This window comes from Scatophagus argus, chromosome 5 (assembly GCF_020382885.2).
Source record: "Scatophagus argus isolate fScaArg1 chromosome 5, fScaArg1.pri, whole genome shotgun sequence".
Lineage (NCBI taxonomy): Eukaryota > Metazoa > Chordata > Actinopteri > Scatophagidae > Scatophagus > Scatophagus argus.
In genome coordinates this window covers 13381504-13407100 of record NC_058497.1, presented here as the reverse complement: position 1 = coordinate 13407100, position 25597 = coordinate 13381504, and positions in this window count along the sequence as shown.

The window sequence follows — 25597 nt, the reverse complement described above, 5'->3', positions numbered from 1 at the left end:
CTGACACACATTTAAACTAAGAAAGGCACCATTGTTTTGTGGCGTAGTGCCCCATGTTGTTGTTTTTTGTGAGGGCATGTATTTTCTGCTAGTTGGTGTTAATCACGCCTTCATAAAATGTATTAATGCCCGGTGTTAATCAGGGCTTCGACTGAATGTGTCTGTGTGAACAACAGGCTGCTAAATGTCAACTGTTACCGGATTATCTGCTGCCTGGAACCCCGTGATAATGATATATGGAGTATGCGTTTCTGTGTGGGTGCTTCTGAAACCGCGCATGCGTGTGTGCGTGATTGTGAGTGTGCAAGTGGTGATTAAGACAGTCTATTTCTATTTTCTTGGATCCCTGACTGATTTCCTTTTCAGTGTAAACCTTTTATTCTGCCACTTTTATTAAATCAGAGAGGGAGACAGAGAGAAATCACGACAGAGGAAGAAAGAGAGGGCGAAGGGAAGTAGGATACCAAGCCAGAGAGAAAGAAAGACAGAAAATGAGAAAGAGACAGAAAGACATAAAAGTAGAGAGGAAGAGTTTTAAGAGAGTAGATAATCCCTGTACTGTTTGTTGTGGCTCCTGTCTGCAGGGTGGTGAAATTTAAACGCTCCATAAAAGCCTAGCTTGGGCTCAGCTATCCCGAGTCAAACAGCAGTGCTTCATTCACTGTTCTGTAAAGCTGATGAAAAAAAAACAAACAAAGAGAAATAAGAAAAGTGAGCAGCCAAGACACAAAATGATTAAACACAGGACAGCCATACGAATTGCCTGTATCAAAATTCTTGGTTTTGCGTCACAACAATACACATCCTGTGAAGATACTCATGTAGATATACACCAGCATGCATTCTAGTAATGAGTGTGTCTCATTAAGTCAGGTTATCAGACCCCAGTTAATTGAGTCATTCTGCTAGATAATAAGGTCACCTTAATTTCCTCTTCGTTCTGGCTTCATTTTTAACCTCCCCTTGATCTTTTTCTTCCTGTTTCTGAACCCAGAATTGTTTTCCGTCTCCTCTGGTCTTCTGTCTCCTTTCGTCTTATCTCACCAACCTTTTCTAGTCAACCCCACTGAAATATGACCAAGCACACTGGAATATTAGAGGGATGTGTATTGTTCAGATCTTGTGAAATTGAGGAAATCTCCTCTTTATCGTGTTTATTTTTTGCAGTGGATTGTATATCCCATTACATCCATTCATTTAGATCATTGACATTTTAATTCTGTTTAAGGAAATACCATTTTGTTTGGATGATTTGGCTGGACTATTATTTGTTTGTTATTAGATTGACTTTTAACAAGAGAACACAGGCACACTGTGCTGCCAATTCATAACCTTGTCTCAACAGAAAGGGTTTCTATGCCTTCAAGGCAATAGGGAGACAGTCACGTCAGGCAGGAGTTTTCAGCTCTACTTCCCATCTTGTCTACATTGTTTTATGTTCTTTTCCCCTCAATATAAAATGCATTTGCAGCTAGGAAATCTGACTGACTACATTTGCAGTAAACTGGAAACTGATGTGATTCTGGTGACTTAGTTTTAAATATCTGAAGTTATTTAAATCAACGCCGTAACAATGAATTCATCTAATTTTTGTAATTCTGTTAGCAGACTCACAGTAGCTACAAGACACATCTACTACATGATGCACCCTCAGAATGGTTAGGTCAAGGCACCAAAATAACTTGTTTAGGGTTAGGGAAAGATCTTAGGGGGTGGGCCAGTGTGAGATGGTCTGTTGTGATTGGTCCAGACTTCACTCATGATAATAACTTAGAAAGTGAAACACTGTTTTAATGATTAAAAATAAAAGTTAAGCAGATATATATGTTCTCTCAGTCATTTACAAGGGCCAGATGTACAAGTTGGTAGGCCCAGGCCAGCCCACAGTACCACACCTCCACTGGCTGTACCATGATGTGCAGACAGAAACACAATTCAAGGCACAGTAGTCTTCCAATAGAGAGAACGACAGTGGCATATCCTGAAAGGTCGACATGTGAGTCTTATAATGACAGGCATCAAGGTGCTGGTCTGGATTACCTTTTATTTTCATGGGCACCCCCAGCTCTCTCCATGACCTCTGTAATATCATGTGTTGTATTCTTATGTCCACCTGATTTATTAAACAGGATGAGATTATTTATGGGGAAGCAACAAAAAACACTTCTCCAAGGACTGTAGGCAAGATGTAAATCAGATTCAAGGTCATTTTTTTCATTTAATTAAAAAAAAAAATAGTAAAGCTGTCTTTGCCACTGTCTGATCATCAGCTGGTGGGTTTGACTACACACTTGCCAGTGTATGTAAAAGGGTTTCCCCACCCTTGAAAAAGCACATTGGTGTACAAAGTGTGCAGCCACTGGGAAACTGCTTCTATCTAACCACTGAGTAAATTAGGAACAGCTGTACAAGCAGATGGCTGATCACAAAAACAACAGGGTATAAAAAGAGGCAGGGACTCACTATGAGTATCTAGTGGTCATGTCTGGCATGACTGGTGCTAATGCATTACACACAGGTGGGAATGGATAAGCATAGTGGAATTTTGCTAAGGGGTGGGGGAACTGGACTCCCAGGATAATTTAAGATAAATATTTTTAATCAGTAAACAAATGCTAGTCGAGTGCATTTCATGCACTGTAGAATTGCATAGGAATGGATATTTCTGATGAGTTTATTTCTTATTTAGATTACATTACATGAGAGCTACATAGAAAAATATCTCTCCCAAATTTTACTTGATGAGCGATCAGCTGCTGATAGAGAATGGCGTGTTTATCAGGGACATATTTGCACAGAGGGCGGCACAGTGGTGCAGTGGTTAGCACTGTCGCCTCATAGCAAGAGGGTTCCAGGTTCGAATCTTCTATGTGGAGTTTGCATGTTCTCCCTGTGCCTGCGTGGGTTTTCTCCGGGTACTCTGGCTTCCTCCCACAATACCAAAAACATGCACATTAGGTTAATTGGCTACTCTACATTGCCCCAAGGTGTGAGTGTGAGAGTGTGTGGTTGTTTGTCTTTGTGTGTTGGCCCTGCGATCGACTGGCGACCAGTCCAGGGTGAACCCCGCCTCTCGCCCGTAGTCAGCTGGGATAGGCTCCAGCTCCCCCGTGACCCTGACGGATAAGCGGTATAGAAAATGGATGGATGGATGGATATTTGTGCAGATTTCCCCACTCTCAGGTCCCTCCACGTGGATCACTGTGTCTGGTGGTCTGCTGTTTACACCTAATGAGTCATTAGAAAATGAGCTGCGGAGGTTCGGAAAATTTGCCAGTTCATTTAAAACTGTGAGTTTTGGGGTGTAAGGATCCTAAACTGAAACATGTGCAGTCGCTAAGGTGCCAGGTGTTCATGTTCCTGGACTCGTGCAAACACTGGAGGTGTCTTTCAGAGTCGTGGTGATGGCTCTTACATGGTGTATGCTTGTTTAGGGCAGCTGAAATGTTTTGAATGTGGAGATGTGTTCACCCCTCTGATGCAGACAGTGGTTCTGTCCATGGTGGTCCCCTTGATTCCTTGATGACATCTGATGCCATGCGACGGTCTGCGGTTGAGTTGCCTGTAGCCTGAGGGTTCGGCATGGCATCAAGGTGTTTCTGGCCGCAGAAACTGATTCTGAGAATATTGTTCTGGAGAAACACAGCCAACCTGAGGAGCAACAGGTTTCTGTGGCTGCAGAGAACATGAGCAGCTCTCAGCATGCGGGTAGCAAAGTAGGCCTGCAGATATAGTCAGCAGAAAATGTTGATGAAGCAGCTTCATATCCTCCTGATAAATCCTGAGCTCCACCAGAGGTGTTTAAAAAATTTATACAAACTAAACATTTACTCATGTTTCCTCTGGAGAGTTTCATGTGTCCTGTCAAATTTATAACTACAGCTTTTAGGGGTACACCAATTCACAAAGCTTATGGTTCAAATCGTATCATGGAGTCATAGATTGGATTAGGGATAAATTGATTTAAAATGCCAGTTGCTATATAGCTAATGGCAAAATGACCTCACTGGCTCACTGATTTTCAACAGTAAACACATGAATCAATGAACAGCGTCCAGTGTACCTGTAGCCACTGAGATGCAGAAACCCTGCATTTGGATCTGGTTTTTGACAGCGTTCCCATTGGCTTTATGCGTTGTGGCTGGATCTGTCATGTGTTCAGGCACAACAAAGTATATTTGTTTCATGAACATGCGGTAGAAATATTATTATTTTTATTAATATTATTCCTTCAAGAAAAAACAACGAATATATTTTTGAAATCTGAACGAGGCCTGAGACGCATTCCTCTGCATTCTCCCCATTTCCAACGCTGCTTATACATGACTTGAAAATGTGATTTCTTTTATTCAGAAAAAAAAGCAACAGTAATCAAGTTTGTTTCGCTGCAGGCATTTTGGTTGTGTCTAATATGTCTTTGGAAGGAAGCAGTGAATGCTTTGCTTGTTCCCAAACTAATTTAGACAACATAGGTTTATTTTTTCACATCACAAAGACCTTTCACTTGTGATGATGACAGGAACAAGAAGAAGTCCAGGTCTGACTCTCTTCACAAAAATGTAAGCCTGTAAAAACAAGTGGAGAAATAATGACTGGGAGGCACCTTGCAAAAGTTTTATTTTCTGTAAAATTCTTAGCTATATAACTACCAGATCCATATTTTTTGCCAAATATGAACACAAACACATGTTAAGTGTTTAGATAGCAGTCTGGTAATACCAGAAAAATCATCTTAAGGCCATGATTTCCTTGCTGGCTCAAACAGGTGTTACACATTCAGATAGCAATAAAGCGTTGAGATCTCAGTGCAGACAAAGAAAGTGCAGTGTTGTTAAAGGCTGTATGGCACTGATGTTTATATTGAACCACAAAGTTCAAAAACAAAAAACACAAGGCACAAACAAAAGGCTTTAAGATTTTGCACTCTGACTTAGTTGACTTGCTAACAGGGAGATGTAACTCGAGCTTGAGTATGGAAATGTAGGAAATGTAGGATTGAGTGTTTCTGACCCTTGACCCATACTGGAAACTACAAGGATAACTCTGTAACTGAAACTGACACTTAAAATGTTAATTTGGGTTTTGAGTGTTGTCTCAGTGAACAGAATTAACTGCATGTAAAGACAGCACAACTAATTTTGAAAGAAATTCACACGTAAATCTCTCACCTCTCCCCTCCTCTCCTGTATTTATTACTGTTTCTTGTCCCATTTCTCCCCCTCTGCCACTACTTTTCTCAGTTTTCCCTCTTGCTCCATCTCCTTTCTCCACATCCCCCTTTATGTCAGTGGTGGTTTCTCCATCTCCTTCTCCTGTCAGTTGTCCCCTTCACTTCCACGTGTCTTCCTCCCTGGCTGTCAGTTGGTCCTTTCCCTGGAAGACGAGTCGAGAAACAGTTTCAGACAACAGACAATCAAGCCATGAAATCAAGCTAAAGGTAGAGAGGGAGTGAGAGAGAGATCAACACAGTGTTTATGCTGGGAGTGAGAAAGAAATACAAAAATGGACAAAAGAAGGGAAAAAGGATCAGAAGGTGAAGGGAGGAAAAGCAGTGAATGAGGTAAGGAAATAAGACTACTAGTGATGCAGTGAGTAAAAGAAAAACAACAGTACCACTGCATTCAAACTAGTGATGACCAACAAACAGATGTTAACGAAACTTCCTGTTAAATCAGTGTTGAAAGGAATATTTTACATGCAGCTTCTACGGAAACAACTGGACAACAAAGTTCACAGTGAAATAAAATAGGCTGGTGTGAGTGATGTTAGGAGTTAATTTACATAAATGGGTGATGGCTGTGTCTTCTCTTAAAATGTTTTGATCTTATTTACAACTAACAGGTAATGAATAAAAAGAAATGCTGTAGTTCATTAGTTCACAGCAGATGTTTTATTTGCATAATTAATAATTCATAAAATATGTGTTTTAGGATCCAAAGCCTTTATTTAAACTACATTGGCTGACATAACTTCAAAAGGTTTGCAAGTCACAGCGATAAGTTTAGTGTTAAATACTTTTCCCTCTTTGCATAAGCTTATTACTGTGATCATTTTCCACTCTTTTTAACCTCCTCCCTTCATTTACATTCAAAACAAACAATTCTTAGGTTGAAACTAAACAAGCTGCAGTCATAGTAAATGCTGCACATATTCAGATTTGCTGGCCATTAGCCTCTATTGCTCTACACAGCTGAATTATACATCAATAGTAGACGTGCTAGTTCATCTCATTTGATCATTCATCTGTGTTTAGATTGATTTGATGTGATAATATCCAAAACTCTGGTTAATAATCTATTTTCAGGGTTTTGTGGTATGTCTGTGAAGTCAGTCCTCCTATTTAGTGTGCAACTAACATGTCTGAGGTGGTGCATGGTGAGAAAACCGGTGCATGAGAGAACGCACAGCTCATACATGTACAATAATGTGCAACCTTTATTTATATATCACTTGAATTAACAAGGTTACAAAGTGCTAAAAAGAAAAACAATAAAAAAAACACAGTTATCATAAAACACAGGGGAATAAAGTACAGTTTGAAAAATCTAAAAATGCAAGAGCGAGATGATAACAACCAGCAACATAATTAAATATTCATGAAAGCTTTTGTTTAAAGGAAAGGTTTGGAGAAGAATTTCAAAGATCCTCCAGTGATGTTATCTGTCTGATCTCAAGAGGCAGAGTGTGACTCAGTCTGAAGACCCTACAGGCACAGTCACCTTTGGTCACAAAGCAGGATTGAGGAACAACAAGCACTGATCTAAAGGAATGCCCAGGCACATAGGGAATTGTAACTTGTTTACTTGAACTGAAAGAAGCAAGCACTGTACATTTTTCACCTGAACCTCAAAACAGATCTGCATCAAAAGATTTTATTTTGAGTCAAAAAATGTAGAGCAACTTTCAGAAGATAAACTGGCATCTTTCATCCCCTCCTTATATCCACCCTTGGTCCCTTTTATTTGCTATCTTGCTGCTGTTGTTCGCATGATTTCAATCCAAAGAAATAAAACAACAGTTTTAAAGATCACAAGACATTCTTGTATTATGGACTGTTTCTTCCTTTCCGTCTGCAGTGTTCTTACCATGAGCCCCAAACCTTTTAGTAAACTCAGTTTAACCTTTAGGAGTTTCCCTGCAGCTGTACACTGCCACAAAGTAAATACATTCCAGAGGAGTGGAAAGCATCTTTATTGCAGAAATGGACACAAGTCATTTGTCAAGCAGCCAAGAAATAGGATGTCATGAAATTGCATGTTGATAGTGAAGCAGTATTAAACACGGTTACAGTGAGAGAAAATCTTTCCATGCTCTCAAAATAACCCACATCTAAGAGCTTGACAGGATAGAGTGTGAGTGCGTGACTGAAAAACACGCCTAATGAATATTTTTCCTACAGTGCATCCATACTATTCACTATTCCCTATTCCATTGTTTCTCCTCTGATACCAGTTCTGACACTTTGACTGGATGATACCAATGATACCTATATTCATTTTCAAATCTACACACATAACTGTGTTGAAGTGAATGGATAAGATAACATGAGGCAGTAACTGCACACCACTTCTTAAGTATGAGTGGAGCCAGTCAAACAAAATTTATTTTAGGCTTAGCTGCTGTTATATATATTTGGGCTAATAGTGTCAATAATCTGTGCTCAGCTCTGTGCCTCATGATGTAAATTTGCTGAATAACCTACTCACTAACCCCAGCAAAGCTCATAAATCAGGTCTCATAACTCTAATCATGTTTCATCTTGAAAACAGGTCATTTATCAGTGCAAAGTTGCGAGACTAATGTAACGGTTATTATCATCTCAATTACAAAGAGGAAAGAAAAAAGAAAGCAAAATGACTGAAATAAACCCAGGATGACAAATTTCATCCATCTACTGCACATCTATCATCAACATATTTTCAAACAGCAAGTGGGGATTGAAAAAGTGCCACATAATGGGGTTTACACGTATTCAGAAACCTAATGAAAATTTCCTTATTATGGCTGAGAATTTGTGTGATCGTGTCTATCTGTATGTCTCTACAAATGGTTTTTGTGTACCTCTGTATATGTGTGTGTGTAAGAGAGAGGGAGTGTGTGTGTGTGTGTGTGTGCATGGCTGTGGAGAATATCTGAGTGCAGGCCGTGGAGCTGAAGGTCACTCTGAATGGAGGCAGATAAATGAACTGGAGATACCAGCAAGCTTATTACTGTAGGGCGCGTGCACATGCGGCACGCACACTGACATACACACCAGCACACACTGGCACACACACTGCAGAGACTTATTACTGCTACTGTAGCGACATGAATTGCTCCTCCTCTGATTCCCCCTCCCTGCCTCTCTCTAAATCTCACTGTGATAACCTCAGTTGCTGAGACTTACAGCCACCGATACAGAGGAGCTGAAAAACAATACCCACGAACACCTATACAATATAATGCAGTCCAGTTCTAAAGGCCTGCAACAAACCCAAAAAACAAAGAAAAAAAATCAAACAAGAACATTATATTATGCAATATAATATAATATTATTTAATATTATTCTTTACTTTTTTAACACTTTGTGCTAATAAAAAACAGAATTTCTCATAATTTTTCCTTGTCCAAAAATGTAATGTTTGATGCTTTTTACTAGTGTCATTTCTGTATCAGTAGCCATTTAATGCACATATGGACAAATTGTTCATATGCACGTCAAAAACTGTTTGTCTAACATAGAGAGAAACTGCTGTATAACGGCAAACTGATTAACCCGCTGATAATGCCTACAGAATGTCTCCTTTTGTCATAGACCTATTGGCAGAAAGACTTTCAAATTTGCATTAGAATTGGCTTGAAAGAACAAATGAATTTTCCCTCTCCAATAATTTTAGTCCAAATCTTTCAACGTGAGTGAGGAGTTATATTGTGCTCTTAATGCACTTCATGTGGTTGGGATTAACAGCCAGGAAACTGCAGAGTTGTTGTTGTTGGTGTTTTTTATTTAAAGCTGATGACAGGAACCAGACACAAATGGCTCTGTTAGACATACAAAAGCTCTCTCTCTCTCTTTATCTATCTCTCTGAACTGTGTCAACATAGAAGGTTCATATTACATGCGATTACGTAATGAAATCAGCCCAGATTACTTTAGATTTCAGTTGTGTCTTAACTATGGTGATTTTAAAATTGGGAATCATTACTGTAATTACATATATCTTTAGTGTATCCAAGTAGGTTCCTCCTTTTAGGTTAGTAGCAACAAAAACTTAGACAAAATTAACCAACTGTAATTTGACCAACCAAGAATTTCCCTTCAGGGATAAATAAAGGAATTCTGATTCTGATTCTGATAACTGCTAAGTATGCAAAATACATTATATTTGCATTGAAAATGTTTTGAGACACTTAAAAAGCCATAAAAAATAAATAATATTTGTACTCATCATCTGTGGCTGCTCAATTTCTTTTAGAACAAAGTACAATATTTTTAGTAATTTTGACATAATATTTTGAAACTGCTAAAACTATCACTGCATACTGGCACTGAGGAAACACCCCAGGGACTCACAGAGGAAGCAACTTAATTTGGGGAGTATATGCACAAACAAGTTAAAATATATCGGCCCACTAACTGCTTAAACTAATAAGTACTATTGAATGAGTACTATTTGTACTCATTTTCTGTGGCTGCACAATTTCTTTTAGTACAAAGTACAATATTTTTAGCAATTTTGAAATTATATCAAAGTACAGTTTTTGGCAATGCAGTGGATTATGTTACTAAGTACAAAAATTACGACGTAATATGACCTAATTGAACTAGAATAGCTGATAATATTCTTTCTCTGGATGGCATTACTTTGGCCTCCAGTACGACTGCGAGGAACCTCGGCGTTGTCTTTGATCAGGACGTGTCATTTATCCATCACATCAATCCAGCACATTACTAGCTTGCAGCTGATCCAGAATGCAGCAGCTAGAGTTTTAACAGGAATCAGAAAAAGGGATCATATCTCCCCCATCTTAGCTTCTCTTCACTGGCTTCCGGTAAAATTCAGAATAGACTTTAAAATTCTTCTACTTTCATATAAGGCCCTAAATGGACTCGCCCCATCATACCTGCAGGACTTAATAGTCCCATATATTCCCAATAGAACACTCAGATCACAGTGCAGGTTTACTTGCAGTTCCCAGAATTCATAAAAGTAGAACGGGAGGACGAGCCTTCAGCTACCAGGCACCCTTACCTTACCTTACCTAACTGGTGGAACCAGTTGCCAATCTGAGTTCGACAGGCAGACACCACCTCCACTTTTAAGACTTGACTTAAAACCTTTCTGTTTAGTAAAGCATATAGTTAGCCTCAAATAAAGTGTGTAGGACTGGTAGGCATAGTTACAGTCGCTTCTTGATATACAGCCACAGGTAGAATAGGTTTGACTAACTCTTAATCTTTAATCTCTCTCATGGCTATGCTGCTATAGGCCTACGCTGCTGGGGGACACAAACCTGATCCACCGAGCAGTTCCCCCTCCTCCTTTTCCTCTTCTTCCTCTCCCATCCTCTGACCTCATCAGATTAACATATAAATCATTATTTTATGTCACTAACTGTGTGTCCAGTTCTCCTCGTAGTTTTGTGTCTCTCTCTCCCTTTCTCTCTCTCTCTCTCTCTCTCTGTATCTTTCTGCAGATATCTCTCCATCCAGATCTTCATGTTGAACTGCATCCGGCCCTATGACCAACCCAATGTCTGCTGTAGACGTCTGCCTGTCATTCGTCTGTGCACCGACTATCGGTGGGGTGGTTCTCCCTTGCGGGCCGGGTCCTGCTCTGGGTTTCCTCCTGTTGGAGGGGGGGGGGGTTCCTTGCTACTGTCTGCTTGCTTGGGGGTTTGGTCTCTGGGTCTCTATGGAGCGTCTGGAGGTGATCTTGACTGTATAGGTTGCTATGTAAATGAATTGAACTGAATTGAATTGAATTGATAGGATAGTGGTTTTCAACAGAACATGAAAAATACATGAATGATACAGCATTTCATTATAATTTCATTATTATAATTTCAGTCTTGTGAAATGTTAAAATCATATTGAGGTGGTATGGAAAGTGAAACTGAACAGATGAATGACATGAAAATTTTAAATTTTTATGAGTTGAGCTTATGTTATATTTGTCTTTTTAGTAATGTTGTTCTCATGTTGTTCTCTGCTTTCCTGCCTGTACAACATCCATTGCACGTCTGCCCGTCCTGGGTGAGGGATCCCTCCTCTGGTGCTCACCCTGCGGTTTCTCCCATTTTTTCCTGTTAAAGGTTTTTCTGGGAGCTTTTCCTTAGTTGATGTGAGGGTCGAAGGGTAGAGGATGTTGCTATGATGTTATGTAGAGCTCTTTGAGACAAACTGCTTGTAAGAATGGGCCATACAAATAAAGTTGTCTTGTCTTGTCTAACCCTGCAAATATCTAGCATTTGTTTTGATATTAATCAAAACTACACACAATGAGAAAGCTAGAAACTGAGTTACTGGTAGCCTTTGTCTTTCAAGAATCGAGTGAGTGCTGCACTACATGGAATTGAAATTGACCAGTGCTGTCCTGTCCATTTATGTGTCTGGATTTTGCTGACAATTTGACAGTTTTGAAACAGGTGCAAAAAAAGAAAGATGTCTCCAAGAGTCTATGAAGCCACACAGTGTGTGACAAGACAAGGAGTGTGTGTGAGTGTGAAGAATGTGAACTGTCGGGCCCAGCTGAAGTGTTCAAACATGTACATGACAGCCTGTTGGTTGAACTGGACAGGATATACGGCTCATAACAAAATGTTCAGGAGTGGTTTAGCTTTTTAAAAACACATTCGCCTTCACAACTGCTAAAACTATCACTGCATACTGGCACTGAGGAAACACCTCAGGGACTCACAGAGGAAGCAACTTAATTTGGGGAGTTTATGCACAAACAAGCTAAAATATATCGGCCCACTAACTGCTTAAACTAATAAGAGGACTGAATATACAGCTGATATCTCCAGTGTTGAGCATGCTCAAGTGAATTCATGTGCTTTTGATGTGCTGGGGGTTCATTCACCAGGACTGAAATGTGCAGAAGTACGGTGGCTGTGGGGATGACAACCACACACTAAGGCAAGCCAATCACAATTTTTTGATTGTTGACAAAAAATAAATATTAGGGGTAAGTTCAATGCTAATTAACATGACATAAACAGTGATGGGAAGTAAGCACTCAGACACAGTAAGTAAGTACAATTTTGAGATACTTGTTTTTCATTTGAGCATTTCCTTTTTCTGCAACATTATACTTCTACTCCACTGCAATTCAGGGGCAAATGCTGTACTTTTCACTTCACCACATTTATTTGACAACTTAAAGTACAAGATGTGAGTACTTCTTCCACCTCAGGAAATACAGAAATGACAACTGACACGGACACATAGAAAAACCACATAAACCAAACAAAATGCAACAAGGGGTTCAGCAAGATTCACAGAATAGACAGAGAAGAATATATACTGGGATGAAATGTTCACTAGTTCTATAGGCAGTTGAACATTGAGAGGTGGAGGTAGAGCCAAGTGGTCCCATCTTCATTGATATATAACTTGTCAGCTGAAATGGCAGCCTTTCCCTGTTTCTTGAGTAGCAACTTTCTGATGAGCAATAGTTTGCAATAGTTTTATCTTTTGTCCGTCTATACGTATGCCACTCAGTCCTATTCCTGTAAAATGCATGCTGTATATCTCAGAAATGCCGAAAATGTATTTATTCAAATTCGGCACAGATGCCCATTTTTTACTCGAGGAAGAACTAGGTGACCTCACAAAATTTGCTTTTGACCATAACTCAAGATCTCATACCATTATGTATTCCAGATATTTCATAGATTTTGAAATCTATGGCCGTTATTTAACAGCATAACTCATAACATAGAAGGGGAGCTTGGGATCATATTTCACATTTGGTGGGGTGCACTCCTCTGTAAGAAAAAAAATGGAGTTTTGGAGAGTGAGATTGTTTATGGGATGTTGCAGTGTCATACTTTCCCTGGTGTGTGACTCTATTTATTTCTGACTAAATTTCAAGCAGAAAAGAACATGTTTTGGTCTTACAATAGGAGGTTGTCATCTTGAATCTCCCTCCCACTCTCGTGAGAGCTGCATTCAGAGCCCTGGCATGCTGATACAAATGAGTGACTGCCAGTCAGGTGCCCCGACCAAACAGCATGGGACACTTTGCCAGCAACACAGACATGAGCCCTCACTGGCTTCCCACCAATTATGAGTCTCAGCCAAGCTGGATGGGGTGATTTTATCACCATTTGCGAAACAGTTGTTATAATAAGTATTATTATAGCAAAATAATAATACTAAATAATACAAAAAGTTAGCAAAAAATATTGTTTCAACTGCCACAATAGACACACATATTCTGTTTATTTACATGGATATGATTTTGCTATTTCCTGAGCCCCCTTTGAAGTAAACAAAAGTCTTTGAACTGCCATGTTGCTTTGCTTGCCGTGTCTGTAAGGTAATCTTGCTGATTCAATCGTGAAAGAAAAGATACCCAGGGAGTGATTGTATGGCAATGAAAAAGAATAAATATCAATCTCTTACTTTATATTTCCACTTCTAGTTCACAGAATCTAAAGGAGGTTCTTAGTTTTTGGGAACATGATGATCTGGTTTCTCTTGTCTTTTTATTCAGCCTCATTGTGTCTTATTTTGGCTTTCACACAAGGCTTCATGGCCATGTCCCAACTACCAGATTAGAGAAAAGATTAAGGAACATTTTTGACAGTTCTAATGAAATCTGATAAGTGGATATGTTATGCTCTGTCTTGTTTTGGAAAATGGGAGCCAAAATGAAAACAACAAACATAAGATTCGATGAAAAATATTTTTGTGATAAAAGTAAAAACATGTTGCTCAAAATAAACAGAACAGAAGTATTTCATCCAGTACATGTCCATATACACTGGACGATGTATTTAAATAGACAGCGTGGTGTGAGTTGATTGAAGTTAGTTTTCCCATGACAGAAGATGGATGTGTTTTGTTTTCTGTATACCTACATGCATGTGTCTGTGTCCGTGTGTGTGTGTGTGTGTGTGAGAAAACAAGTAAATCCAAAGGTAGTCAGATATGCGTCACTTCATCCTGAGAGCCTGGAGGGTCTTTTTTTTGGAAATAACAGACTGGTGAGTGTAGGAGGGTTCGCTCACTTTTCCTTTCTTTTCCCCTCTCATGTCTTTTCTTTCTTAATTTTTCTGTCTCTCTTTGTGTCCACATGTCCTCCTCTCACTTCCTTCAATTTGCATTTAAGACAGAAAGCATCTAAAGAGAAGCTGTCTTTCTTTTCAGTCCCCTAATCCCTTGTCTATTCATCTTCTTTTCACCCATCTTCTCTCTTTTACCAGACACTGAAATGTCAAACACATGATTATCTCCCTTTCTCCTCCTTATCCCTTCCAGCTGCCCATCTCTTCCATCCTCTTCACGCTGTCTTCCACATCCTTGTTGGTGTGTGTCTGATGGTCTCTTAATTAAACCACTAAAAACCTATTTTATCATTCAGGTTTCCCAATATTAATTAAGTGTTGAGATTTGACTCGACAAGTGTTAATTGGAGTGTGTCCAATAATACAGCAGATATGGTTTGAAGTGGGTGTTGAAAATTAGGTCAGACAAATATAAATGCTGGCATTCGACTGATGCAGTTTCTTACACTCCTAGAGTCAAGCAAGCTAAGTAGTATAAATAGTGCCGACTTTTCATGGGCGAAGCCTTTAGTCACAAATCCTTGATTTGCTTTGGACCCTCGTCAAAAGACTCCAGCCAGGCTAGAATTATGAATTTGAGGACTTCAGTCTCAAACTAAAAATCCCAAACCTTCACAACTCAAGAGGTCATCAAGCTGGATTGTTATGTCCAGAAAGACGAGGTTATGATGAAATTTTAACTGGATTAAAAGAAGAGGGAAACAGATTTATGAACATAAATAAAGAATTGATTTACAATATAAACAACTGACCAAAAGAAGTTTCCAGGAAGACTAACAGAAAACAAATTTCTTCAAAAGGAAGAAACCAGTCTGTCAATAATGGAAACAATAACGACTTAAAGAGAACTTAAAGATCACACATTTTCTTGAAATAAGGAAGCAACACAAGAGTTTGAGTCTGGTCAACCAAAACACACACACACACACACACACACACACACACACACACACACACACACACACACACACACACACACACACAATCTACTCAGACTACAGTCTGATCCACCAGCACTGTTGCCAGCTCTCCTCTGAGTTTTAAAGCTCCAGGCCTTGATTACAAAGTGGACTCAGGTGCAATCTACCATTCACTGAAGGGAAGGAGAGGGAGAGGAGAGTGTATACATAAACATTTCCACTGATGTGGATTCATGGTCAAGTTTCTGCTGTTTGGTTTTGTTTTGTTTTTTTTTTAAGAAGTGCCACATGGAGGACATAAAGGAAAGAAATATCTCCATCATCCATAAATCATCAGAGCCCTTGCTGAAGAAACACCATATATCAAACATGCTGTTCATGAGTTGATAGAGCCTTGGTTATCATGAAGGAAGACTCATCATTTAAAGTTACAATTTTTTTAAAAATCTAATCATAGATCGATAGATAGATACTTTATTGATCCCGAGGGAAATTCAAGCATCCAGTAGCCCATTACAGCAGTTAGTTATAGCAGGTTAGTCAAAAGTAAGCAAACAAACAACCATAAATGTGATGGTCCTTGACAACGTATCTATAATCTAATTGCCAATTTATCAAATATAATCTGGGCGGATCATAGTAACTTATTCTTTGTAATTTGATTTTGCAATCCCACTGCTGTACAGTCATATGTGCAGGAATGGTGATCATGGTGGCAGAGGGTTTGCAGTGAAAAAACCTTTGCTAGATTTTTTTGGTTGGAGCAGATAACCGAGTTTTTCTTCAGCATCCTTAATTTTGTCTTAATGTTGTCTTCACTGTCAATATTTTTCACTTGCAGGAGAAAACAAAAACAGCCCTAACTGGCCAATTAGTCCTGGCCATCTCCATATAGTATCTTAATCGCCACAGAAGCTCAAATGTGTGACCTAAGAATGCAGAGCCATACGTATGCCATAAGTCCTCCTTTTAGGCTTGTATGCACTTCCACCACTTAATCTCCTGAAATTCCAAAGTAGTCAAACAATTGTATGAGACTTTGACTTGTTCAAGAAAGTAGTTAAAATGTTTTGAGAGGAGATGTCCTTAGTGGAAAGCAAGGCAGTGGGGAGCTGTTGGAAAGGAAAGCAGGAATGTCAACACCCAAAAGGGATGAAAGTATTCTGCAGAGCTTCAGCAGTCCCACAAAGCTTTAGAGGAGGAGATAAAAGCTGTTGGCAACAATAAATAAATATGATATTGCCACAGTAAATGCTACTCAGAACCTTTCACCAGTCTGGGTGACTGAAATGACTGTTCTGAGAAAGATCTGCCCTTGTGCTTGTGTAGTTGAAGGACAATGTGACATACCTGTAGAGAGTGGACTCTGAAAAGGTCAGAGTCAGGGATCATCAAGGCTGTGATGAGGGTAATTCTTCCTCGAGAAAACAAAACAACAACAACAAAAAAAAAATCTTGAAAAACCTGTTTCTAATAATCCTCAAAAGCTCTTTTAACACCAAATTTGAGATACCTGATGTCCAAATGGAGATTGCGAGCCAGGCCTTTTCATCCAACAGCAGTGCTTGAGAGCACAAATGCTCCACTGCATGAATGAGCAAAAACCCCCACAGAAACACTCCAGAATCCAGCAGTAAGCGTTCCCACAAGGACAGAAGCTGCCACAGCTGCAAAGGGGGAACCAACTCCACACCAATGTCCATGCACTGTCAATGCAATGTCAACAAAGTCCCTGTCAGTGTAATGGTCAGGTGACCCAATACATATAGTCGATATAATGCACTTAGGCATGGTCATTCTTTTTGTAGTCTTTGCAGAATCTGATGACATACTCTGGTTTAGTAGTGGTGGTTAGGTAAAGCAAAGCAAATAACCTCCCAAGAATGTAAGTAAACATCAAAAGATCTATACACGTAAGTCAACACAGTCACAACAAATATTAATATATGCACTCCTGAACTCTTAGACTGAACTGAGTTTCATTCAATGCCCAGTTAATGCAGGAACACACGGAAACACAGGATATGCTCACCACATATCAGGCATTTTCCAGAGAAGAGATGCAGGTAGCACAACAACAAGACCCTGTGACTGGAAAAATATTTGATTACTGAATGAGAAATATGAGACCTGCTGCACACACACACCAAAAGGTGAAAGTCGTGAGGCTGCAGTCAGGAAGCTGGATGGCAAGCATAGAACGATTACTACAGACGGGACCGTGCACAGGAGGAATCAAAACCTGTGCTTACAGAAACACACTGTTCCCTCCTTCTAAATGAGCAGCATAAACTAAATGGGTCACCAGAGCACAGAAAGGCTATTAAAGTTGATTAAGGTCTGCCGCTTTTGTTTCTTTCATTTTGTAACAAATATCTATAAGTGTCTCAAGAACAGAAAGCGAACAGATATGAACGTGCCCATACCATTACCGTTATACCTGATTTATCAAAGCATATGCAAGAAGCAGCTAAAGATCAACATTTCACAACTTGGGTTGAGATTCAGTGCTCTCTTTAGTATCTGCAAGTCTCAGAGGAGCTTGTATCACCAATATATATAAATATATATGTATATAGGATTATATGATACACAGGATTTATCATTCTGTTTTTCTTAGTTTAGCTGGGTAAACATGGGGTTGAAATAAAACCAAATGTATCTGAAATACTTTGTGTTGTACAGACAAATTCTGTATTTGGGGATTTTAGATTGATCATATGTAATGCTTCAGGGACACAGGTGATATAAAGGTAAAAATCAAAGCTACAGGGCAACATAATGAAAACTCACTATATCCTCCACCTCAGCACATTCCTACATGTAGTCTGTCAGCTTGAGGGTGGGGAAACCCATCAGTGGAAGTCGTTTTAGGTGTGGCGTCCATCAAGAAAAGAAATTGTTTTTTTTTTTTTTTTGGCAGGATCTGCTCCAGGTCATCATATCACGTCTGTCTCGTTTTTTACCCAAACAGCCACTCTGGTGAAGAGCAATAAGTAGATTTGTGTGTTGCCGTCACAGATTCTATACTTCGGCTGTTTGGTGCAGTTATTTCATCGATAGGTTTCTTGTATTTTGGTTTGGCTTGAAGGCCTCTGCATTTCTGTGTGTGTGTTCTTGAGAAGTCTGGAAATTTGCCCTTCAAATTGTAGGCCATGTTGCCAGTTTAAAAGAAACTTTTTGGTGGCGGTGCCAAAATCTTACTGGCTTTGGAATTCTTGTGCACATTAGCCAATACACACCCTTGCCGTCTATTACATTGCTAAGTGATTGTTATGCCAAATCCTCATTCGTAACTCCAGTCCTTGGCAGTGGCTAATAGAGGGTATTGAAAGCGTAAAGTGAAAATGCTCCAGCATGCTGAAAACGAAGATTATAGAATCTGATTCATGACTTGCACAAAAATGAGAGGTACTGAGCTTTGCGCGAGCATGGTTTGTCAAAATGAACTGAATGATGAAACTCCAGCACATGCTTATTATTGAGGGCCCAAACCAATGCAGAGCCTACTCTGACTTATTTTTTATGATAGACCACAGGGAATGATGGTGGGTTCAGATCTCTAGGTAGGGCTGTCAGACAGTTAACTTAAGCCTGCTGTCAGCTTTTTGATAAGTAATAGTACCCCGAGTTCTTTTTTAGCCTTTTAGCTTCCTTTTTTCCTCTCCCAGACACCATTTCCCTCTGCAGCTTTGATGTTTCACTCTTCCACTCTTCCCTTCTGTCCTTTATTCTAATCCACTTAGTCTCCCTCTTCTGTGTCTTTCTTTCCTCCCTGGTCCTCCCTGTCTCTTCTTCCATCCCTGTAAAATTTAGGTGAAACTTCCAAACTTAAGAAGCTGCTCTCTTCCACTCTCGTCCTCCTATCATCTCGTCCCTCCCATGCTGGCTGATTAGCAGCTGCTCTTCTCCACCTTTGTCCTTCCCTCTCGCCTCTGCCGCCGTGCTGAGAAAATTATCCTGACTTAGAGGGAAGCATGATATTTCATATGAGGGCCGAGAGAATGAGTGTGAGAGGCGGAGCAAAGATGGCAGGCAGAAAAGAGTGCAGAAAAAGGAAGAAGAGATTATAGTTTTCACTGATGAACTGACGGTGGAAGACACAGGAACAGACACAAAAATCAAGCTGTGCAGACACTGACAAGGACACTGACAGGATAACCAGGATCAACAAAGTTAAACGCAGACAAGTAGTCAGACCGACAGAGAGACAGAGAGGATGACAGTCACAAGTAGATGTTATAGACGTGGATCATAGAGCATAAAGGGCACAGGCTGACGGAGGAAGGCACGGCAGAAAGACATTTTTAAATTCCCATTCATTTTAGACCCTTCTTGTCTTGCAGGAACCTGGAGGAAATCACTGCAACAACAGGAAAAAGCTTCAGTAAAGTTCCCAAGACAAAGAGAGTGAGCTTGCATGTGAATGGAAACACAGATGTAAAGGTCAAAGACACGCAGGTAGGTAGATAAGCACGCGGCCATGCTGCATTCAGAAGGGCAAATAAGCAGATGCTCTGGAAATTGAATGAAATGAGGGAAGACCGACAGGAATGCAGGAACGTGTGAACAGACAGGCTGTGTGCAAATATGCAGGCAACTGGGCGGGCAGACACACAAACAAACAGAGAGGCGAGCAAACTTTGAAATGAAAAGGCAGACACACACACACACACACACACACACGTAAGCAAACAGGCACAATGAAAGACACACAGGCAGAGGGATTGAGATGGAAGGAATATTCACTCAGCATCTTCTGATGGTATTGCTCTACTTTTTCCTCTGTCATCAGATTCCCCCCCCCCCCCCCCACACACACACACACACACACACTTACAGACACAGGCGCATAGCCAAGCAATCCAGTGCTTACCCAGGCATGCCAGGCTGAGTGCCATCAGGAACCATGGAGAAGCAGCATGCAGCTTTTGAGTGCTTACACTCACACGCACACACACACACAGAAAGGAAAGTGAGAGAGAGCTCTGACATCTGTTACTTGCTCTAGTTCATGCAAATCTATTTACGCTTGAACACAATTCACATATGCTATTCTTACAATATGAAACTGTTCACCTATCTTCCACAACTAGAAACCATGTAAATATCTATTCATGGCTCCAAAGAACAGCAACAGAAATGTAAAAAGAGCTATTTGAACAGGTTTGGAGCTATTTCTTACTTCTGTTTAGCATCTCCAACTGCCTGCCATCTGTAGAGTTGCCAGATATGGTTTGTAAGCACAGTTTGTGTTGAGTAGGTAAGAATCCTGGCTTAACTCGAAAAGAAATAGCTGCAACATACAAACCTCCTTGAAACTGTTGAACTTTGGAATAAAGTTGTTATTCATGCTGCAAGAGTTTTGACCTCCTCACCTTTCTATTTTTTCAATGCACCTAAGAAGTGGGTGAAGTTGTCCCAGAGAGCCCACTCGGCAACAACAAGCGATAGACAAAGTTAGCAAGTAGCTAGTAAGGAGGAGCAATAGCAGCTAAAGAGACAGATGTTTTAGCCCAGGAGTTGATGAAAACTAAACCAGCACCAGAAAGACAGCAAAGTTTTAAAAGAAAAAAATAAGTAATGCTGACATTGCTCTGTGTCTGCTGTGTAAGTGGGACACTATAAAAATGGTCGCCACAACTTGGATGTGGACTGTCTCTTTAATTGATAAGCTCTGTTGGATTTTAGTGTGCTCAAATAGGAACAGAGAAGCAGCAGGATCTGTCTTACTAATGATATCCAAGGTCTCATGAATTTCTCATTTTGGTACTCAGGGAAAGAGCCCTTCATACGCCTGAGTTTCATTTAAACTTTGTCCTGAACAGTAGATGGTATGTTGTATTTGTAGCACTCTTATAGGAAGTACTGTATATCTGATTTTGATGCTGCTGCAATGACCCAATTTTCCACAGGGAACATTAAAGTTTCATTTTAAAATGTAGAGCTAAATTTAGGGATACCGGTGTATGCTTAGAATAGAAAAATAACACCTGCTTAAGCTGCAGCCATCACTATGCTGCTCCATGCTCCGAGGCTTATCATATACATATTTTAAACAGCTGTCAAAACGTAGTCAGTAATATGCAGGACTTTGCCATTCTGTGTCTGAACTTCGATCCTGCTTTGCTATGTTTGTCAGGTTCAGCACCTCATCTGTGAAGAGATAAGGGAAGACTGCAGAGTTTCTTGCTTGAGTCATACCTTCTTCTCTAATATTGCTCACTTACAGCATCAGATCTTTCCCTCTCTAGTTCCACTCTCTGTATTACTCTCTAATTTAGGTGTGAACTCCTACATTTTGAAGCTGCTATGTTCTGCCTCGCCTTCTCCTTTATGCTCGTCTACCTCTCCCTCCTCTTCTTCCTTTTACCCCTCAGGCAAAGAAAATGATCCAACTTAAAATGAAAGTGTGACATTTAAATGAGCTAGAGCAAACAGAAGGAGTGAAAGAGAGAGAAAGAGAGAGAGAGAGGGAGAGAGACAGTGAAAATGGCAGAAAAAGGCCTGCGTGGAAAGAGTCAGTACAGGGAGGAAGAGGCTAAAAGATAGAAGAACATGCAAGAGAAATAAAAAAAAGGAAAGGACACACATTTAAGACAACCCCTAAAACATTCAGCTTTGCCCTCATTCAAACTGGAATCACAAGTGTATGGGAATTACATATGACTCCACACGAGAGTGAATGAAAAAATAGTCAAAGCTAGTGCTTTCACCTCTCTGTGGTTAGTGTTTATAATATGTTTGCTTGGCCTTTACATGCTAATGAAGGCCTACCTGTTAGTAACACATTATTTGGACAGTCTGCCCAGTCTTTTCTGTGCTATTAGTACTATGTTCTGAATAATTTAACCGAACTTGAACTACTCACTCAACTTTTGCTATGCAAGTGTTCAACAATTTATATATAAATATAGAAAGAAAATCTTTGTGATCTTTGTGTTGCTGGACTTGGACCCTGCTGTAAAACTCACTCAATTGGACCGCGGGGATGGTTTGTAATTGACCTTTTGGGGAGAAGTAATGAAATTGGCTTTCCTTAAACAATAAATCTCAGTTGGTTATTGATAATAATGTGTTAGACAAGGGGAATGATAAAACACACTTATAAATGAAGCAAAATGCTAATTTAACACAGTTATTTTTAATTGCTCCCAGGAACTTCTGTCTTATGCTTCGTCACTATGGTAGCTAACAGATGCTGACAGACACTTGTAGCCTTGGATTTATTTTCCATCAACAGAGTACTTTGTGTTTAGATTCATATTTTGTAGTACATGCTGGTATCATGTTACAGACTGAAATACTTTTTGACTTTAATTGGAATAACCTGTCTTCTGTTTCCTTCAAAAAATTGTTATTTTTACATTGATCAGTAACATAATTCTGACACCAAATAGATCGTTTAAAATAGTTTGGGCCCCGAATGACGACTAATTAGCTTTTCTAAAATTATCTGCTGTGTACAACAGCGAGACATACGGTAACAAAGCATGGGTGGTGGGTGGTGGAATTAAGGATTGTTTTTTAATCCAATAAAGTTTGTATGAATGTTGTTATTTTTGTTCTCCTACTCAGACATAATATCTAGCAAAATTATGCATGAGTGCCTAAGGTACAAACAGGCAAAAAAAACCACAAAAAAATCTGTATGCCAGGTGGTGAACGGGTATCTTAAATGTGTGGCTGTGTAGCCTTCTTCCCTTCCTTCTCCATGCCATTGCTATGAAAGGTTTTCATGCTTTATAGATGAATGATAAATAAATTATGAATTGTTAGATGGTTAACCTCAAAACACGACTGTTTGACGCCTTTGATAGTTGATGTTTACTTCAAATCATGCAGAGAAGTGTCATTGAAGTGGCATCTGTGATTGTAAAAGCACAACGATGGCTCAGTGTTATAATTATGTCCCAACAGAACAGAACTGGGGTTTCATTCATTCACCTGAAGTGTGAATTTAAATCCCGGACGCTCACACACCAACAACTTTTAATTTTGCAACTTTTATCAGCAACATCAGCAGCTCTGTTGTTCACTGTTAGATTTTTCAGTCAAACTTGCTGTGTTAGACAGTGTTATGTTCACACGTTGGTTAACTGAAACAGAAACATGCTTGAAAATCTGAACACTGAAGCATAAATCTGACCTCTTGCTGGTGCCAACGGCTAAAAATGTTCAAATTAAATAACTGCCTGATCTTCCACTTTTCCATACTCATTATTATGATTTACTGGCTCTACACTGCAACACAAGGACCATGTCGTCTATTTCCACACCTTGTCAATCATCCAGTGGTGAGAATGGTGACTTTTAGGTTCAAACATGCAGCTTTTCTCTCAGTCTTGTAGCACGATATCATGTAGTGAGCTTGAAACCCGAAGAAGTTAGCCAAATTCGAGCTACTCATGAGCTCAAGTGAGAATAATAAGGCTATCTAACTAGTGACAGATGCCAGTGAAAGTTGCCATTTCACTGAACAAAATCACCATCAAGAAATTAGAAGTCAGCTTTTGACTAATGTCCAAGCACTGTCTAATATCCATTGATCATCTGTCAGTGTAAAGTACATGTGAGCCACACAAGAACAGAAAATTTAAAAGGCATGACAACAGTAATTAAGGGGGTGGGGCTTAGCCAAAGGTCGTAGTTGACAAAATCACTTCGTTATTACAACACTGTTCTACTTAACACTGCCAGTGTGTGTAAAAGTTGTGGCAGTTGTGAAATATTACAGCCCTCACCGATTCTATAGCTGCGGGGTAGAAGTGTGCATTACACAACGCACAGATTGAGATAATGTGTGTGTCATAGTGAGTGGGCTGCCTTGGCAAGTGCAAAGAGGAAATCTGTTATCTTGAAGACTTTTAAAAGAATAATAATCCAGATGTTTTTTTTTTCATGTATCTTTTTAGAATTCAGGATGCACTCCACTTTCTCTGACATCTTAATAATATCTTACACGATAACCGAACATCCTCCTTCTATTCCCAGAGCAGTCACTGAGAGTTTTGTTAAATATCAACCACTGACGATGTTGGGTAATTTTATTTTTTACATGGATGATGAAATAATTCAGAACTACAGAAATGTCATTGATCACTGCTCCAGTTAGGTTTTGAGGCACAGCATAGATTGAAATTTGGGTGTGGTGGAGGAATTAATCAATTCTCCCCCCCTCCATTAGCCGGCTGATGTGCCCTTGAGCAATTAACCGCGCCCAATTTGCTCCTCAGGTGCCTGAAATGGCAGTCCACTGCTCCTGTGTGTTTCGCTGTGTGTGATCAATCAGTGATGGGTTAAATGCTGAGAAGAATTTCGGTGTATGTAAAAAAAAATATGCTGCCAAATAAAGTTTTTTTGGAAAGGTTTGGAAAAAAAAAGACTGCATGGGTCTATGGTAACATCCTTATTGAGGCTGTCTTGAGTCAGTGTATGTCCTGAAATACTAAAAACAAAATAGAATAATAGCGTGTAATTTGTGGTAAGAAGCAATCTGGTCTCTGGTATAACGACTCAAGTGGTCCTCCTGACTCTGAGGCATGATACATCTGTGCTATAATAACCAAGGAAAACTTAGAGTGGTGGAGCAATCAGACTAAGAGAGGCTTCCTGACTGTTATGTTGCAGAGAATACAGTCATTCAAACATCTATGGATGATATCAAACACAAGAGCAATAACTAACTTTGTACATTTGCAGATGTGGTCTGCCTTGAGAGCAGCCAGTAAGGGCACAAATGATTCAACAAGAACAGATAATGGATTAGTCAGGAGAAAAGGATGAACCCAGCTTCTCTTCCTGCAGAAATGTATGTTTTATTACCAACGTCCGGGCCACACATTTCTCACAGTGTGTTTTAATTGCCTGCCTCATAAGGCACTTTGCTGCATGGCTCTAAAAAGAAAAACTAACCGATAACATTGACAATCAAATACAAGAGGTTGGAAAAGAGAGAAAGTATGAACAACAACCTCAGGAACATAAGTGAAATATAATGAAAAATGTGTGAGGATAATCCAGTAAAGTTAGTCTGCATAGCTAAATTTGGCATATTAACATGATGGATTCAGGTCTCATGTAAATTAATGCACATTGCTCCATCTTAACACATACACTATGTGACTGTGAGTTGTCCTGTGCAGTCTTCTGCTGCATTTTTTCAAAGAGACAATATGTAGCATTTTCAAATTTAAATATCTAAAAACAATTACACCTTTGTTGTGTGTTTGTTGTGTACTTACAACATCCCAAATGTTTCCAACTGTGTTCAAACCCAGAGAAATCTGTGGTTTTATGAGTTATTTTTTAACAATGGTGTATTGCTGCTTAGTAGGGATGGTATCAAGGATGCAGAAGAAGTTCACATGGTCGACTAGTAATGGAATTATAAAAGGTT